Source organism: Nomascus leucogenys, chromosome 4 (assembly GCF_006542625.1).
Source record: "Nomascus leucogenys isolate Asia chromosome 4, Asia_NLE_v1, whole genome shotgun sequence".
Taxonomy (NCBI): domain Eukaryota; kingdom Metazoa; phylum Chordata; class Mammalia; order Primates; family Hylobatidae; genus Nomascus; species Nomascus leucogenys.
In genome coordinates this window covers 9,242,038-9,252,637 of record NC_044384.1, presented here as the reverse complement: position 1 = coordinate 9,252,637, position 10,600 = coordinate 9,242,038, and positions in this window count along the sequence as shown.

Below are 10,600 nucleotides of genomic sequence, written 5' to 3'. Positions count from 1 at the left end.
TGAGAGCAGTTACAAGCTTAATTCTTGGCAAATGGTAATTTTTATAGCCAAATGAGACTTGCAATAACCTATACTTATAAACAAATATACTTTAATATATTTTATTATACTTTTTTGATAGTCATATGAATTAAATTTAATCTTGAAAGAAAAATACACCAAATTAATGAAATCTGAGCAACAGAGTTTATTGTTTAACCCCAAATTTACCTCTATCTACAATTGTTTTAGAACTTAAGAATCAACTGAGAGTAGTTATACTGAAATCATCTATATTTGGTTTCTTGATGAATCTGTTAGGTGTTTTTAGAATTTTTTTAAATGGTAAGATGAAAGTTAGCATATAGCACCTGACGATACACCAACTAATGTTTAGGGAATTGACTAGCTATCAGTGTGATACATTAAATAATTATCACTCTTAACCCATCTAACACAAATTTTCACTGGACTGATTTTAATTATAGCAGAGTCAAAACTGATCCTGACTCACAGATTGGCAAAGCAAGGAGATATTCTCCTCCCTCAAAGCAACATTGGCTATACTCACTGGCCTTCTGACTTTGGGCAAGCAACTAAAATTTTTAGGCCTCAGTTTCCTCATCTGCAAAATGGTAAAATGATAACTAGTTCTGCTGTCTTCAGAGGGTTATCTTAAACTTTAACTGAGCTAGTGCTTTGAAAGTATAGATTGTTAACCTTCTTGGCTCGCTTGAGATAGTATGTTATTTGACTTCAAGAGTTTTTTTCTAAACTGCAACAGAGAATTTTTCGTATATAATGAGACAAAATGAATAAAGAATAAGTGAAAAAAGTAAAACTCCTGCAAATCTACTTAGTTCAGCATTTTGTTTAATGTGAAGAATGGGCCTTACTTGATGCATGGGAGTATTTGACAACTCATAGAAGAGTTGATTGCTATTTGAACAGGGTGGTTCTGTGGATTTAATTGTAGCGAAAGCACCAACACTTCCAGTTTAACAAAGGAAGATTTTCATCCTTTTCGGTACAGATGACAGATTTGTGTGATCTTCCTTTATCTTATTTATTTATTTATTTTTTGAGATGGAGTCTCGCTCTGTCACCCAGGCTGGAGTGCAGTGGCGCGATCTCGGCTCACTGCTAGCTCCGCCTCCTGGGTTCACGCCATTCTCCTGCCTCAGCCTCTCCGAGTAGCTGGGACTACAGGCGCCTGCCACCATGCCCGGCTAATTTTTTTGTATTTTTAGTAGAGACGGGGTTTCACCGTGGTCTCGATCTCCTGACCTCGTGATCTGCCTGCCTCGGCCTCCCAAAGTGCTGGGATTACAAGCGTGAGCCACCGCTCCCGGCCTGATCTTCCCTTCTTAATGGAGTTGAGTGGTCACAATATAGTGAGCAGATATCTAAATTTGTCGCCTCTCTATATTTCAATGTTTTATAATATTTAAGAATATATATTTCAAAATAGTGGTATATTCAAAAGATGACAGAGTTTTAAGTGAGACAAATGTGAGTTAGAATTTTAAACTCTGGGCCGGGCGCGGTGGCTCACGCCACCTTGGGAGGCCGAGGTGGGTGGATCACGAGGTCATGAGATCGAGACCATCCTGGCTAACACGGTGAAACCCCGTCTCTACTAAAAATACAAAAAAATTAGCCGGGCGTGGTGGCGGGCGCCTGTAGTCCCAGCTACTCGGGAGGCTGAGGCAGGAGAATGGCGAGAACCCGGGAGGCGGGGCTTGCAGTGAGCCGAGATTGTGCCACTGCACTCCAGTCTGGGTGACACAGCGAGACTCCATCTCAAAAAAAAAAAAAAAAAAAAAAAAAAAAAAAATTTTAAACTCTGCCTTTTACTCTGTGATGGGAAAAATTTGTTGCTCTTTTACAGCTTTGCTTAAAAATGTGTTTTAAGAGTTAAGTAAAATCATGTTGATAAAGTACTTGGCATAGGGCCTGGCATTCATTTGCACTTCTTCAGTTCTGCAATTACCCATCTACTACAGATCTGAGACAGTGAATAAATTCATTGACAGAGTTTTGACACATACTAAGCTTTTTACCTCCAAGTTGGAATGCAGTCAAGCATCACTGTTCTATTAACTACTATTTGTAGCTCTATTGAGATATAACTGACACAAATTGTACATATTTAAGGTATACAATTTTATGTTTTAATATACATCTTCATTGTGAAATGATTACCACAGTCAAGCTAATTAATATATCTATCGCCTCACATAGCTACCTGTTTTTTTTGTGGTGAGAACACCTGAGATTTACCCTCTTATCAAATTTCAAGTGTACAATACAGTAGCATTAACTATGGTCACCATGTTGTCCATTAGATCTCAGAGCTTAGTTATCTTGAATAGCTGAAATTTTATACCTTTAGACCAACATCTTCCCATTTTCCCCTACTCCTCCTTCCCCAACTCTGACAACCACTATTTTACTCTCTGTTTGAGTTTGACTATGTTAGATTCCAGATATAAGTGAGGTCATGTATTATTTGTCTTTCTATGTCTGGCTTATTTCACTTAGCATAATGTTCTCCAGGTTCATCCATGTTGTTGCAAATGGCAGGAATTTCTTTTTATAAAGGCTGAATAATATCACCTTATTTATATATATATATATATGTATATATCTCCCACGTTATCTTTATCCATTCATCTTTGATGAAAACAGGTTGGTTCTGTATCTTGGCTATTGTAAATAATGCTTCAAAGAACGTGAAAGTGCAGATGTTTCTCCAATACACTGATTTTATTTCCTTTCGATATATACACAGAAGTGGGATTGATGCGTCAAATGGCAGTTCTACTTTTTTATTTTTTGAAGAATTACTATGTTTTTTTCATTAATGGCTGTGTCAATTTACATCCCCACCAGTAGTATATAAGGGTTCCCCATTTCTCCACATCTTCACAACACTTGGTACTTCTTGTGTTTTTGATAATAGCCATTCTAATAGTGTGAGGTAATATCTTATTGTGGTTTTGATTTGTATTTTTCTGACACTTAGTGATGTTCAGCACCTTTTCATACATATGTTAGTTTGTTGTATGTCTTCTTTTGGGAAATATGCATTCAGGCCTTTTGCCCATTTTTAAGTCAGGTTATTTATTTTTTGCTATGGAGTTGTTTAAGTTTCTTATATATTTTGGATATTCACCTCTTATCAGATATACAGATATATAATACATATGTATGTGTATATACATATGTGTATGTGTATATACATATATACATTATTATATACACATTATATACATAGATAGACACACAATAATTAGGAAATATTCTTATTCTGTAGGTTGCCTTTTTACTCCATTGACTTTTCATTTGCTTTGCAGAAGAATTTTAGTTTGATGCAATCGCTCTTGTTTATTTTTGCTTTTGTGGCCTGTGCTTTTAATCATATCTAAAAAAATATGGGCATCGAGATTTTTCCCTATGTTTTCTTCTGGTAGTTTTACAGTTTTAGGTCTTGTGTTTAAGTCTTTAGTTCATTTTCAGTATAATTTTGTATATGGTATGAGAAAAGGGTCCGATTTCATTGTTCCGTGTGTGAATATTCAGTTTTCCTAGAACCATTTATTGAAAAGACTGTTCTTCCCCATTGTGTGTTCTTGGCACCCTTTTGAAAATCAGTTAGTTGTAAATGCATGGATTTATTTATGGGCTCTCTATTATGTTCCATTTGTTTGTTTATGTGTCTGCTTTTATGCCAATACCATACTGTCTTGATTATTATAGCTTCGTAATATATTTTGAAGTAAGGTAATATGATGTCTTCAGCCTTGTCCTTCTTTATCAAGATTTCTTTGACTATTTGGGTGTCTTTTGTGGTTCTACATACACCTTTGAATAGATTTTTTTATTTCTGAGGAAAATTCAGTTGGAATTTTGCTAGGGATTTCATTAAATCTGTAGAATTCTTTGGTTAGTATGGACTTTTTAATAATATTAGTAATATTAATTTTAATAATATTAATTCTTTCAGTCCACAAACATGGGATACTTTTCCATTTCACTGTGTCTTCTGTAATTTCCTTCATCAATATTTTCTGTTTTCCAGTGTACAAGTCTTTTAACTGCATGGTTGAGTTTATTCCTGAGTATTTTATTGCTATTGTAGATGGAGTTATTTTAAAATTTTTCTTATCAGATAATTTTTTTATCTGTCCATAAAGGTTCCGCTGATTTTTTGTATGTTGATTTTGTATTCTGCAACTTTACTGAATTTATTAAGACAATAATTTTTTTGTCTTTACAGACTTCAGAATTTTCTCTATACATGATCGTATCATCTCATCTGTAGAGATAATTTTACCTTTTCTTTCCAATTAGTTGCCTGTTAAAATCTCCCTCCCTCCTTCCCTCCCTTCCCCTCCCCTGCCTTCCCCTTCCCTCCCCTCCCTTTCCCTTCCCCTCCCTTCCCCTTCCCCCCCTCCCTTTCCCTTCCCCTCCCTTCCCCTTCCCTCCCCTCCCTTTCCCTTCCCCTCCCTTCCCCTTCCCCTCCCTTCCCCTCCCCTTCCCTTCCCTTCCTCCTTATTGTTAAAAATGAGGTCTTGCTCTCTTGCCTAGGCTGCAATGCAGTGGCACAATTATAGCTCATTTCAGACTCAAACTCCTGGGCTCAACTGATCCTTTCACCTCAGCCTCCTGAGTAGCTGGGACTACTAATAATAGTAAATAACTTTAAATTACTAATACTAAATAATTTTAAATTATTTTCTTGTTTATTTGCTCTGGTTAATAGAAGTGGCAAAGGGGACATCCTTGTTTCACACCAAATCTTAGAGGAGAAGCTTTCAGTATTTTTCCATTGATTTCTTCAATTCCAGGATACCTGCTCAGTTTCTTTATTAAGAAATATTTTGTTAATATTTGTTAACATTTTGTTCTTGTATTGCTTTGCTTACTTTATTTAGTTGTGATCTTGTAGTTCATTGAGCTTTTTTAAGCTGGTTATTTTGATTTGTCTCAGGCAGTTTGTAGGTCTTCATTTTCTTAGGGTTAGTTACTGGAGCTTTACCAGTTTCCTTTGGTTGTGTTGTTAGTGGCAGTGGTGGCCCATTGGGAGCAGCTGCTGTCATGACACCAACTGCAGTGGGGGAGGTATGGTGGGGCTGTGTGCTCCATGGAGCAGGCAGGAGCCCCACTCTCCTGGGTGCATCTGCAGCTGCCCAAGTTGCAGCTGTGGCTTGGACTTCCCTGTGCACTTGGGGGCTGGGAGCAGGCAGGAGTCCCGCCCTCCCAGGTGCAGCCTCAGCTGTGGACCCAGGCATCTTTGCACTCTCAGGGTCCTGGAAAGGCCCTCTCTGCCCCTGCAAGCTCAGAGGTGTCTGCTCCTGCTGCCTGGCCTCTCCTGGCTCCTGACTCCTTCTCCAATCTCAGAGCAAGGTTAGGGCTGAGCCCAGGTGCTGTTGCAACTCAGCTGGCTGTGCACACACTTAGGGCAGTGCTGACACACAAGCCCTCTGCTGTCTCAGCTCCCTCCAGACTTTGGGCACCAAGGAGCACAGGAGGAGGGCTAAGTAGGGACTGAGGGCGGTTCAGTGCTGGCTTGCAGGGACCCCTTTTCATGAACAGCCTGATCTCCATGAATGGGGGCAGGAGGCAGACAGGTGCCTGAGTAGAAAGGGCAAGTCCTTAGTGAAGCCTCACCTTCAAGCTGGATAGGGCCTAAAGCCTGGGGCCCAGGCTGCCAGTCCCACAGACCAGAGTGGGAACTTGTGGTGCTTTTCCTAGGCCCATCCATGGCAACCCATGGACCAGTCGGTGTGCACTTCCCTGCTCTGAGGCCCATAAACACCCTGGACTCAGCCAGACTTGTGGAGATTATTGGATGACTGGATGTGGAGAGGAGCTACCCACTCCATGGTCTCCTTTCTGCGGACAGCTGAACACTCATCGAGACACCCTGCCTGCAGAGAGGAGCTACCCAATTCAGTTCTCCTCTGAGCTGCTCTGTCACTCAATAAAGCTCCTCTTCACCATGCTCAACCTCCACTTGTCTGCATACCTAATTCTTCCTGGACACAGGACAAGAACTTGGGAGCCACCACATGGCAGGTCTAAAAGAGTTGTAACACAAACTGAAACATGCCCCTTGCTCATCACGTTGTGGATGACAAGAAGGAGAGAAGAGAGAAGAGCTGTGGCCCTCTGGGGAGCCCAGGCCTAGGAACTCTCAGAGCCTGCAGTTCCTGGCATGTCCAAGCTTCCAGGTGCCACTCAGTTCCCTGGTGCCACCTGTGGAAACTGCTTGTGCTACATCTGGACCAGCTGCAGCATTGTAGGGAGCCAGCACCCATGCTGGCACCTGGAGCTGCCTACCCTGCCACAGCCAGCATGCCTGGCTGTGGGTAGTGGCTGAACCCCAGGGCTGAAGCCAAGTCCCCAGGGGCATGGACTGCTTTTGAATCTGTAGGCAGGACTACTGTCAGCAGGCCTATCACCAGGGCATGGGCCTGCCCTTTCAAAGTGGGCTTTCTTATTCTTGTGCTCCATCAGGGTTTCACAGCCTCCTACCTGGATCCCAAGGCTCCCACCAAGGCACTTTTGTCCATGGGTGGCTGGAAAATTGTTGTTTCTGTAGGGGGATGATGGCTGGGGACCTCCTATTTCTCCATCTTTGTCTCTGTTAACTATTCTTTAAAAATGCCAAGATGTGGGGGCTTTGTTGTCTGTATTTTTTTGCTCTCTTAATTGCTCTGAAAAGAAATAGTATGAAAATAAAAAACTTCATTGGAACCAGAGCTAAGGACAGTTTGGTCTATCTCTACTTAACTTGCAATGTGGAGTTCACAGCATTGTTCATAAAAATAAAAACCAAATAAGATCAAGGCTACCACTAAATTCAGCTATCACACTAAGAGCTCATTCTATTGAGGGAAATTTTATGTAATGGAAAAGCACCTTCAGCATAGCCTTGGAGTGCGATCTCTACTCCCCGCAGTAGGTGAACATCCTCTTTCTCAATGAGTATTCTAGAATCACAGAATTTGAATTACAGGAGAATCCTTAAAGGGCACCATGAATTTAAGGTCATATGTGCTTTCAACTCAATTTCCAGGTAAACAATGCCCACACCCAGTGCTGTTCAGCTGAATCAGGAAGAGTGGTTAGAATCCATCTTTGAACTCAGCTTAGTCACGTGGACTCTCTGTCCCTGCGGAGGTTTCAGCTACATCGATGATTGTGCACCCCCCAGATACCCTTTTCAGTCACCTGGTATCATTCTATTTGTTTTAAAGTTGACAGCATAGTTCTCAAAGTTAAATGACCCAACTCTATTCATTTGACTCTTCTGGGATTAGATTCTGGTCATGGCCCTTGGCTTCTAACTGCTTAGGTTTTTAATGCAGACCTTGTACTAAGCTGATGGTGCAATTCCTAGAGTATTTCATAACATTTCCATCTAAGAAGTCCATTTCCAGTGAGGTCAATGCCTTTAGTATTCATTGCTTAGCTCTAAACTTGTATGTAAATTGGAGATTAAAAAAATCCTTAATTTAAAATAGTGATCTGGAAGACTCTATGCTTCTAAAATTTGTCCATGAATCCTCCTCTTTTATAGGTCCTCCTAGCAGGCAATATAAAGTGGAAAAATATGTATGTAAATTTTATACAGTGATACTCCCTGTTGCACAGTTTCTCCAATTTAAAATGACTTGATGCACGAGAGAAAGGAGAGCTAACATTTCATTTGTGCCTTTTCTCAGATGATACAATAGATACAAAAACATCATCATAATAAGAACATCCATGAGAATGAAGCTGACTTATTTTTAAAAACGTTACATGAACCTTGAATTTTCCGGGGAAACAGGGAGTCACAAAAAGGCAGTGAGGTTTTGAAGAACAAAAATCTAATGGCCTAATAAAGATATAAACAAAAATAATAAAATATTAACTTGGTTTCTTCATCTTTGAAGTAACCAAGTTGGATGTTGGGTCAGATTATACCTCTAATGTAATATAATTTTATACTTCTTTGTTCACTACCAACAATATATACCATAAAAATGTCTAGTCGAGAGGTATCTTAAAGAACCACTGGAAACGAGACATAGAACTTTAGATTTAACCACCATGAATTCCATAAATAGCTGTCAAAACCTATACACAGGTGATCTCTTTAATAAATTGAGAACTGAGAATTGTTTCTGATGAAAGTTTTGTGAGTCTCTGTAGCCCCGGGGTTCTGTGCCCATGAATCGAAGGACTTTTTGACTTTACATAATGCTGGAGCAATACCTTTAGAGGTGGACAAATCCATTTAAAATAAGCTCTCTGCAAATGCCACAGCCTGCATTTTCAACCTGTGGGCTGTCACACAGACATGACTGGGCCTCGTAGTATATGCCACCAGCAAAGTGCGGCACCTGTGAGGCACACACCTTCAGTTTATGTGAACCTGAATCAGGCACGAGCATGCACACCCAGATGTGCAATGGAAATAGCAGCACAGCACCACTGGGCTCTCACTAACCCCGCATATGGGAGTGACAGCTGTTACTGGGGCTTGGAGCAGATTCTCTAAGCATTTGGTAACTGCGGTAAGGATAGTAATCTCTGCTCTAACAGTTGGTTTGGCATAAGGGATTATTGTTGGGAAGCATTTCTTCCTTTTTTAACTAAAAAATTGCAACTGGTATCACTATTTTTGATTTAAAGATATTTTCAGCCTCTGCCACTGTACCATATCACACAACAATGCAGAGGTGTTCCATCAAGATTGTGCTGAACTTCTTAAGAGCGATTTCATAAATATATGCACTTCTGAAAAAGGAGCCATAAAATGAAATTGTGGTTGTTCCAGAACAATCTCTGTCAAGGATGATGTTCACTCCCGAGCCTCTGATCACCATCCTCAATAATAACAATAAAATTGCCTGACTGTGACCTCCTAACAGACTTGTGGTTTCCTGTTATTGCTAATGTTCTGTCTGTGGAAGGCAGACGCAGTTTCTCTCAGGTGCACCATTAAATTAGGTGACAGAGTGCTACTGCGTGACTGGTAACATATTGAAGGGAAGATCAAGGAATGCTGCAAGACGGCCCAGGGAGATGTATCAGAAACAAACCTTTTCATTTTCCAAGCATGAAGCTCCTATCAGACAACTGTTGTGAATGCCCATGAAAATCATAATTTATCATTTTGGGTGCTTCTGAGATAAATCTTATCACAGATTTTTCTTCATTTTCTTTCTCCTCCAACATTATCAAGATTACCAAGGATGATGTTGGGATAAGAAGATTGCTGACACCAAAGAGTGAAAATCTATGCTTTCAGGTTGTCTTTACTAAGCTCAAAAGCACTCGGAAAGAATAATTTAGGCTAACTTATTAGCCTAATTTAGCTGAAGACACATTGACAGCAAACTGAATCTTGAAGTTTCTCAGTGGAATATATGGGGTCATGTATTCCAACGTGAACAGCCTTGGAGATTTTAATAGGCCAAAGAGAATCCTCTGATTACTTATGCTCTGTTCTACTTGATCCAGTGATGTCCTCTTTACATGGTTGTGTTGCAGGATCCAGATGTAGAGGACAGGGCAGAACTGTACTCTGAGCTTTTTACCCTCAGTTTTCTATGAAAGCCTAGCTTTTCTACATTACTGAGCTTCATGATTTTTTTTTAACTTCTCTTGAAATATAAATCCAATTTTCACTTAATAGGACTTTCTACTGTTTTTTCACTTGCATTCTCTTCCTTGAAGATTGTATCTATTTTTGTTATTGTAACTATCACATCCACATGAGTGGCTCCCAAATCCATCCCTGGGCTCACTTTCTACCCTTCCAGGCCTATCTCCCATCACAGCCCTTTCACCGACCTTTATTGGTGAAAGCTACCATAAGTTTTATGTTTCCAGGCTCCATGATGCTCCTTCAGTCTTCAGCGTCGTTTCCTGGCTCCTTTCTTGTTAGAAATTCAGCCTATCTTTAAGCACAACAGTGTTGTGGAACCTGTATCACCCAGTTCAGGTGATATTAAAAATATGTTTTAATCAGCGTTATATGGTATCTATTTCTAGTCTGAGCTAATGCAAGCCTGTATGTTGATGGGCAGCACTGTTGAATGTCAGCTCTGCATATCACACTTCTTGACATTTGTGTTTACAAGTCTGTCTCTCCCACCAGACTTGTCATGCTGAAAGTTTCCTGATGTCTAGGCCTCATTCACATGCTAAATCTTGATCATGTTCACAGTGCATAGGTACTTAAATGGCCTTTTTAATTCTAGTGAGTGAATAATATTTCTTGATTCTACTGCTTTGTTTCCATCATTTGAGCCTTATTTCACATTTACTGTTTACATATGGTATTCCTATGTTGATTTATATTGACCCTTTTCCATATGCACTAATGTCAAATGTCTATTTTGGTAGCTTAATATTCCATATTTCAAGCTGTTATTCCTCCTTAAAAGGATAATATTGAATGATAATTACAACATCTGATCAATTTCCTATTATTCTGAAATCTGACATCCAAATTCTAGATAAAAATCTTTTATAGCTCTGTGTTAAACAGAATAAGCCAAGAGTGAAACTCTGAAATATTTCTAAAACATTTTTTCTTCCTCTTTTAAAACATTTC